Source organism: Sapajus apella, unplaced genomic scaffold (assembly GCF_009761245.1).
Source record: "Sapajus apella isolate SASKATOON/1434 unplaced genomic scaffold, GSC_monkey_1.0 scaffold44, whole genome shotgun sequence".
In the NCBI taxonomy this organism is placed as follows: Eukaryota; Metazoa; Chordata; class Mammalia; order Primates; family Cebidae; genus Sapajus; species Sapajus apella.
This window is the reverse complement of record NW_022436984.1, coordinates 10,890,711-10,900,389: the sequence shown is the minus strand read 5'-3', so window position 1 is coordinate 10,900,389 and position 9,679 is coordinate 10,890,711. Positions and strand designations below refer to the sequence as shown.

General features: G+C 34.2%; 1 non-coding gene across 1 annotated transcript; it reads left to right on the top strand.

The window, feature by feature from the left end:
- Positions 1-9,261: 9,261 nt before the first annotated feature.
- On the top strand, positions 9,262-9,363 carry LOC116524347. Its single transcript, XR_004257291.1, has one exon. It is a non-coding gene; the product is annotated as a U6 spliceosomal RNA (small nuclear RNA).
- The last annotated feature ends 316 nt before the right edge of the window (positions 9,364-9,679 follow it).

Here is a 9,679-nt window from a genome sequence, read left to right as displayed (position 1 = left end):
AATTGAGGCTCAGAAAAGTAACCTTCCCCAAATCATACAGCTTGGACACAGTAGAGTCAGAATTCCAACTAAAGCCAGTATGAACTCAAAGCCTATGTTTTGTTTTGTTTTGTTTTGTTTTGTTTTCCACTTCGTTACACTGACAAATGCTTCTCTATTTAAGCATAAAGTGGTGATTTATCAAATGGATTTACAAAGAAAATAAAACTGCCTAGGTGTGTTGAATGGCCCTGAATTCTCACATTAAAAACCAGTTCCAGATAAATCAATGTTCTGTTTCAAAGTATTTTTTAAAACTACTATGATCTCTTTATTGATTACAAAGAAAAATGACAAGATGAGCTACTATGAGGAATAGCAATGTTATTATTCTAATCAAGTAATTTTGGGTGGGAAATAGTACAATGCCTATGTGTTGCCAGGACATTGCAAACATCAAATAGTAAGTTATTTAAAAACACACACACACACATAAAATGTCTCTTTAATCAATGGATAACCTCCTTTAATTCCTGAAAACAACTAGAATGTAAGACAGCACCAATTCATTAAAATTTTATAAATTTAGAGCAAAGAAAGATTGCCATAGTTTTGCAAAATTCTCTTGTATGTACATACTCATACTTCTCAATTTTCCAGATGTAGGCTAAAAAACTGGAAAAAAAGCATAACACTTCCCAACAGTTTTCAGCCAACAAACACATCAGTAGACTTGGGGGAGGATAAGTGTGTATGTGCATGTAGGGGTTGTATGTGTTATAGCATACATGAGTGTATAAAGATTTTGTTCCCACTATACCAGTTGATTAAAATAAATATGATATATTTGGGTGCATGTCAATGTTGCTCTGATTGAAAACAAAACAAAATCAGCAAAACTACAAAACAGTAGGCACACCTTCTGTTCCAGAAAGCAATTGAATCTTTCTCCATCTAGGGTTTCTCTCCAGCCTAGTTCATAGATTCAGTGAAATATACACATCAGAGAGAGATTCAGAGAGGGACCATGTGGACTCCATCTATGTTTTGCTTGCTATCACAGTCTTTCCTTTTTCTTTCCTAGGAATATTTTCTAAGATTTTAAATATAAACAGTTTATACAATACAGAAGTAAAAACCATTATCATTCAGAGACAATCACAATGAAGATTTGGTTCTACATACTTTCTATTTTGGATATACTAAGAATAGTTTTAATTATATTTAATCACTTAATATATCTTTTATGTTTTCCTCACATTTAGATATATTCTTTGAAATATAATTTTTTAATGGTAGCATAACATATTATCACATGTATGCTCAATAATTTATTAAGTCGTGTTTGTATTGTTTTATATTTAGATTATTTGCAATGTTTTGCCATTATAAATATTAAATATGTATTAAATGTATGACACATACATTTTTGTCTGCATACGAATTGATATCCTTAGAATGTTAAAAAGTACTTACCAAAAGTAGAATTATTGAGTCAATTCCATTTTCAAATGTTTCTTTTTTTACTCAACTAATGTTCTTAAAAAATTTGAACATAGAAATACATAGAATAAAATGAAAATCCCTCCTGCCTACCTAATTCTATTCTTATTCCTATCACTATTGCAGTCTTGAGTTCAGTTCATTCTATTACTTATTCTTTCCATTAGACTTTTTTTATTTTGACAATGATTTTTAATTTTCAGAAACTCCTCTTGTTCTCTGGTAGTACTTTTTTATAGCTGCCAATTCTTATTTTATGAATATGATAGATTATTTGAATGTTGTTATTTATATCCAAAGACAGAAAATAAACTTCTTTTATAATCTTTTTTGTTCTTAATATTCTCTTTCTGTGGTCCAGTGATCTGTTCATTAAGCTTGATCCTTCTCCTTCTTGCTATTGGTGTTCTACACAGCACCTGAGAGTCTTAGAATTCCCACTTATCTCTATGAATGAAGACCTGAGAACCTTTATTTAGGTAGCTTTGCAGTTGCAAAGGTCTTTCCTCACCCCCACCCTAAAAAGTGTGAATTGAGGGGGGCTGATAACATGCTTTCTAGAAGGTTCCACATCCCAACCAGAAGCCCTGCCGAGGCAGCAGTTGACTCTCTAGTGTGAAAATTTCCTTCACCTCTATGACCTCTGGCTCAGTGTGAGAGAATTTATGAACATAACTGGCCCCTGTTCAGTAATAATGACCCATCTATTGTCACATGAGCCCTTCTGTTCTTTGTTCTCTTGAAATTTCTTGAAATCTACTCTTATCTACCTAGGTGTTTTCGGTGTGTTTTCTCAACCCTTATCAAGTCTATCCCATTACTTTTCATCACCATTCCTCATATGTTGATGTCACCCTTTCTTGTTTTCCATGAAAGTGGTGGATCTAGTCTTTGACAAATATATTTTCTTTTATTTCAAGGGATTTAGAGGAAGGCCAGAGGTGGTCAAATGTGCCTAAACCAACACATGGATCCAATGCACCACACCTTTTTTCTCTTTTAAGAATGTTATTTTACATTTGATTTTTATTGCCTATCAAAACCATCATCATCTTTCTTATTAAAGTTGTCTCAGAAAGGTGTTAGAGACACAAATCAGAAAGCACTGATCCCTAATATCCAGCAGAAAGAGAGTATCTTGTCAGGCAGGCTTTTTGCGATTTTAAGAAAATTTCTTTCCTAGAAACCCTTAGAAAATATATCTCCACAGCTCATTGAACCAAAATAGGCCACATAAGTCAACCACGGTGAATAAAGGAAATAAATGCACTGATTTGGCTTAAACAAAAATAATTATTGGATTTAAAGTTGGTTGTGGTTTGTTGTTCAAGAAACAGAAGTATGTATGGGATGGGAGGCTTGGAAAGTACAGAGGGGTGGATTATAAACAGAATTCAGAGTCTACTACAAAAAAAAGGGGGGGAGGAAATAAGCTAAAATAGCAAATGGCCAGCACAGTCATGAAACAATATGAATATCTACCAAAACACAGCCATCTAGATGCTGTAGCAGCACGTTTGGGCTACAGAGCTAAGAATCTGCTCTTCCCTAAGTGGTGGTTACCCTTGCCCATTGCACAAAGTTTTTCACTTTTAAACTCTTTTCACAGTGCATTACTAAGAGATCTCCCACCCCAAGAATTTTTAATGATTGTATGATTGTTACACTTTATATTAAAGATTTTAAACGGAGATATTTACCATGAGTATTCTAAATTGTAAAGTCTTAGGGCATAGTCCTCCACAAGACTGCCCTCACTTAAGACACCAGTCTCAACTTCAGGGATCCCCATGGCCACCCTCATTTCAGACCAGCTGGCTACAATTTTGGGTACCTCCACAGACTCCCTCAGGTTTAATAATTCACTAGAATGACTCCCAGAATCCAGGAAGTGCTATGTTTAGAAGTGTATTATGGCAGAAGGAGACAAACTAGAACCAGCCAGAGAAAGAGATGTAGAGGGATAAATGTAGGAAGTTTCTGTCATCCTCAAATGCATGTTACTTTCCTGGCATCAAAGAGTTACAATAACCAAAGAGTAATGCCAGCTGGGCATGGTGGCTCAAACCTATAATCCCAGCACTTTGGGAGGCTGAGGCAGGCAAATCACTTAAGCTCAGGAGTTTGAGAGCAGCCTGGGCAACTTGAAAAAAACCCCTTCTCTACAAAACTACAAAAGTTACCCTGGCAGGGTGGTGCATGCCTGTAGTTGCAGCTACTTGGAAGGCTGAGGTGGAGGGATTGCTTGAGCCCAGGAGGCAGAGGTTGCAGTGAACAGAGATCATGCCACTGCGCTCCAGCCTTGGTGACAGAGTGAGATCTCATCTCAGAAAAAAAAAAAAAAAAGAAGAAGAAAAAAAGGAAACTTACACTTCAATGTCCAGAGTTTTTATTGGTGTTTCATTACATACGCATGATGCATGATTAGTGAACCATTGCCCACGTGACTCAATATCTAAACTCCTCCCTCCCCAGAAGTTGGACTGATACAGAGTTGGACTGATATCAAGTGGCTCAAAGCTTCAACCCCCTCTAATCATGTGGTTGGTCTTTCTGGGGTGGGCTGCCCCCATCCTGAGTCATCTCATTAGAATAAACTACTAGATGTAATCTGAAGGACCCACCATGAATAACAAAGACACACCTATCACTCAGGAAATTCCAGAGGTTTAGAGATTACCTCCCAGGAACCACAAACAAAGGCCAACCAAATTATTTATTAAACACATTTCATTTAGAAGAGCTTATTACTGAAGTTGTATTAAATATTTTATTACCATCTTTAATATTTATAATAAATCAAAGAAAATATCCACCTATTCACTGTTTAACAAGTAACATTAAATGCTTGATTTATTTAAACTTAACTATATAATATAAAATATTATTTCCAACAAATAGATTTTTTTAATGAATTATATCAAGTTTGAATTAGAGTCCAAGTATTTTTGAAACTATTGACTAAATTTAACTGTATGTCCTGGCATAAAAACAAACACACATACAAAATTGTGACCCAACATTTAAGATTCTTATATTTTACATTTTTTAAAAGTTAAAGAATTTATTTTTATGATTTTATGTTTTGCTTTTAAAACACATAAAAGATTTTCAGCTATTATTTGGAAACATTTATCTGCAAATAAATCATTGCAAGGTTTTTAACCTTTATTGAAATATACAGAAAGTCAACTGGTTATAATTATCAACATATTTTCTTTTTTAATACTAGAGTTTTTAAATTAATGCTGAGGTTCCTATTATAATATTGGCAGAAATGGTGATTCATTAGTTTAACAGACTGTTGCAACACAGAACTGTATAGTATTAATGGTAGTAAATGACACTAAATTATTACTTTAAAGACTATTAAACAGACTCACCCATTTACTCTTTTATAAATTAATTAAAATACCATTTACATTTCTTGTCATTACCTTCTTTTCCTTGCTTTTAAGAAGCTCTTTTTTAAATTAGCCTTATTGAAGTATAATGAAAATACAATAAACTACATCATCTAAAATGTAAAATTGATGACTTTTGACAAGACACATGAAAATACCATTACAATCAAAATACTAAACATTTCCATCACCTCCCGAAAGATTCCTCCTTTCCTCTACCTCAGCCCCAGCCTCCACTAATGTACTTTTCATCACTACAGATTTCTTTGCATTTTCTAGCATTTGATATAGATGCAGTATGCCTATGCTCTCTTTTGTGTATGGTTTCTTTCACTCAGCACAATGGTTTTTGAAATTCTTCCATGTTCCTACATCTAACAGTGGTTCATTTATTTTAATTACTGAGTAATTTTTCATTATATTGATATATTGACATTTTATTTGTCCATCCAGCAAATATTGATGGACATTTGGGTTATTAGCAGCTTTGGGCTATCATGAATAATTATACTAAAAACATTTGTGTACAAACATTTTTGTGGATATACATTTTTAATTTTCTTTAGAAAATCCCTGAGAGAAGCATTCTGGTTTTTATATTAAGGATATGTTTAATTTTTAAATAAACTGCCACACTCTTCCAAAATAGAACCATTTTACATTTATATGTGCCAATCTTTTGTCCACTTTTTTCTCACTCTGTTGCCCATGTTGGAGTACAGCAGCACAATCTCGGCTCACTGCAACACCTGCCTCCCAGGTTCAAGCAATTTTCCTGCCTCAGCCTCCCAAGTAGCTGGAATTATAGGCAAACACCACCCCGCCCAGCTAATTTTTGTATTTGTAGTAGAGACAGGGTTTCACCATGTTGGTCAGGCTGGTCTTAAATCCCTGACCTTGTGATCTGCCTGCCTCAGCCTCCCAAAGTGCTGGGATTACAGGCATGAGCCACCACGCCCAGCCACTATCTTTTTTATTTTGTGATTTGTGCCTAATGTGTAGTATCTAAGATGTCCCTGACTACACAGATCTACAAAATTTTCTCCCATGTTTTCTTTTAAAATTTTTATAGTATTGGCTATTATAAGTCTATAATTAATTTTGTGTTAATTTTCTGTACAGAGTAAGATATAGGCCAATGTTCTTTTTCATGTGAATACCTGGTTATTCTAGCACTATTTGTTGAAAATCAATTGAACACATGTACGTACACATATAATACATATGAAATTATTTTTGAACTCTATTCTCTCTTCTATTGATCTATGTTACTTGTATTGATCTGTATGCCTATCTTTTCACAAGTATACAGTCTTAATTACTCTAACTTTAGAGTAAGTCATAGAGCTAAGTAATATAAGTCCTTGAACTTGGTTCTTTTTAAAAATTTCTTGGCTATCTTAGGTCATTTGCATTCTGTGTAAATTTGAGAATAACATTTTCAATTTTTAATTTTTCTTTGAGACAATCTCTTTCTCTGTCACCCAGGCCGGAGTACAGTGGCACAATCATGTCTTACTGCAACCTCAACCTCCTGGGCTCAAGGGATCCTCCCACCAAGCCTCCTGAGTAATCAGGACTACAGATGCACACCAACCCACCCGGCTTATTTTTGTATTTGTTGTAGTGATGGTGATATCGTTTGGCTCTGTGTCCCCACACAAATCTCATTTTGAACTGTGTTCTCATAATTCCTATGTGTTGTGGGAGGGACGTGGCAGGAAATAATTGAATCACGGGAGCAGTTTCCCTATGCTGTAATGAATAAGTCTCATGAGATCTGATGGTTTTACAAAGAGTTTCCGCTTTTGCTTCTCTCTCATTCTTTTTTGCCACTGCCATGTAAGAAGTGCATTTTGCCTCCCACCATGATTATGAGGCTTCCCCATCCACATAGAACTGTAAGTCGATTAAATCTATTTTTCTTCCTGGACTTGGATACATCTTTATCAGCAGTATGAAAATGGACTAATACAGATGGGGTCTGGCCATGTTTCCCAGCCCGGTCTCATTATTAGACAGAGTGCTATTCAGATTATCTGTTTGATCCTACATTAACTGTAGTTGTATTTTTCAAGAAAGTTATCTATTTCATCAAAGTTATCTCCTTTTTGGCATATATTTGTTCACAATTTTATCTTACTATTCTTTTAATTTCTGCAGGATCTGTAGTGATAACCCTTCTTTTTTTCCCCAATAATGGTGATTTATGTTCTTTTACATTTGTGTCTGTTTTAGTGATATTTTCTCTTGTCTTTATTATTTCCTTTCTTCCAATGACTTTGGATTTATTTTGTTCTTTTTCTAGCGTCTTGAGGTGGTACTGTACATCACTTTTCTTTGTTCTGTTCTAATATAAGCATTTAAAGCTACAAACTGCTCTCTAAGCATTTCTTCAGCTAAATCCCACAAATTTTGAAATATTTTCATCATCACTGAGTTAAAAATATAATTTATTTTTGACTTCTCCTTTGTCCTATCAATATTTTTAAATGTTTTTCTAATTCCAAAATATTTGGAATTTATCATCGTTGAATTAAAAATATAATTTATTTGTGACTTCCCCTTTGACCTATCAATATTTTTAAGTGTTTTTTAATTGCCAAATATTTGGGATTTATCTAAATATTAATGATGTTGGTTTCTAATTAATTTCATTGTGATCAGAGAACATAATCTGTACTATTACAATCTTGTAAATATACTAAGGTTTATTTTATGGCCCAAAATATGATGTATATTGGCAAACATACCATATGCACTAAAACAAATGTGTATTACACAAAAATGATGTTTTTCAGTGGTTGAATAAGGCATCCCATAATTATTACTTGGATCAAGAAAGTTGATAATGTGTTCAAATCTTCTATCTTACACTGATTTTTCACTAGTTGTCCTCTCAAATCCTGAGAAACAGTTAAAAAATATCTTCCACTAAAATTCTGTAATTTTCTCCCTCTAATTCTGTCCATTTTTGTTTCATATATTTTTAGGCTCTGTTTTAGGCAAATACACATTTATGTTTGTTTTGTCTTCTGATGAATTAATAATTTTTGGCATTCCTTTTTATCTCTGGCAATAGTCTTTTTCTTAAGGTCTATTTTATCTGATAGTAATTTAGCCTACTTCAGCCTTCATATGCTTACCATTTTTGACATAATTTGTTTCATCAATTTTCAAGCTATTTGTATATTTATATTTCTCTCCTAGTCATATGCAATTGGGTCTAGCAACTTTTATCCATTCTGACCATTCCTGCCTCTTATTTGGTGTGTTTAGTCCATTAACATTGCAAATGTGCACTCAGCTATTGAGTTATCCCAAAGAAAGAGAACTAAAGCTTCCAGTGATGTTGGCTAGGGGATAAACTATGAGTCTTAACACTAACAACCACAAAGACAAACACAGAGCATGTACCCTTAGAAAATAAATAAGAGAGACTGCAGTTGACTTCACAAGAATGTTTGAAATCTTAGCGAACTAAAAATAAACCAGCTGTGAGCTCTCCAGAGGATAAAATTCACTTTGTGTTGCAACAGTTTTGACATATTGAACTCTGATATCATGGTCATAGCCCTATCAACGTAATGGGTTTACTGGGTTCAGGAACCCTTTCACTACTTAAATACTTTTGTTTTACAACTGATTGATAAAATTGGGGAAATAAATTCCTCATGAAAAATTTATGAGCCAGAAATTCTAAAGAAACCAGTACAAAGATCAAAAGCCATTTTTATCCTGAACTAAAGCTATATAGAACAATACATCAAGCAAAGTTCTCTTTTCCTGAAATTCTGTCAGTGAAAGTCAGAAATAAATTAATGGCTCACACATTTAAAGCTTCTGTTAAAAATGTGAGATGAATATTTTCTTTTCTTCTTCTGTGTGTATGTGTGTGTGTGTGTGTGTGTGTGTGTGTAGACAGGGTCTTGCTCTGTTGCCCAGGCTGGACTGCAGTGGTGCAATCACAGCTCACTATAGCCTCAACCTCCCAGGTACAAGCAGTCCTCCCATCTCAGCCTCCCAAGTAGCTGGGACTACAGGTGTTCACTACCATGGCTGGCTTATTTTTTTGTAGAGACAGTATTTTGCCATGTTGCCCACATTGGTCTCAAACTCCTAGGCTCAAGTGATCCACCCACTTCAGCCTCCCAAAGTACTGGGATAATTTTCTACTTAAAGGTTCATCATAAAAGATAGCTAATTAATTTAAACAAGAAATATCTAATTCATTTTCTTGTTAATATGCATTTTTCAAAATAAATTGATTGCTAAGAAGGAAATAACTTTCTAATGGATTTTTTGTGGGTTCCCAGAATCTATACAAAATAATTCTACCCATAAATGAAGGCTCTAGTTAAGCTCCATGTCTTGTGCTCATTTCAGCGAACATATACTAAAATTAGAACAATACAGAGATAAGCATGGCCCTTGTGCAATGATGATGCACAAATTTGTGTTCATATAAAATGTATATAAAATTTAAATCTAAAAATATAAAATAAAAAATTTTTAAACTCATTTCTTTCCTGAATGCTCCAGATTTCTCTAGCCCAAAATTCCCTCCCCTTTCATAGAGCTTTTATGCAGCTTTTTGTCTACTCCACTTGTTTTAATACTATGTGGATATTTGACTATGAATCTTGACCATTGATAATTTACTGGAAGAGATGAGTAGCAAGTAAACTGATTAAATCTTCCATGACTCTGTGGAAAGACCACAGCCAGGTAAATCCACAAAGATGGGAAAAAAACAGCACAAAAAAGATGCAACATTGAAGATCAGACGCCTC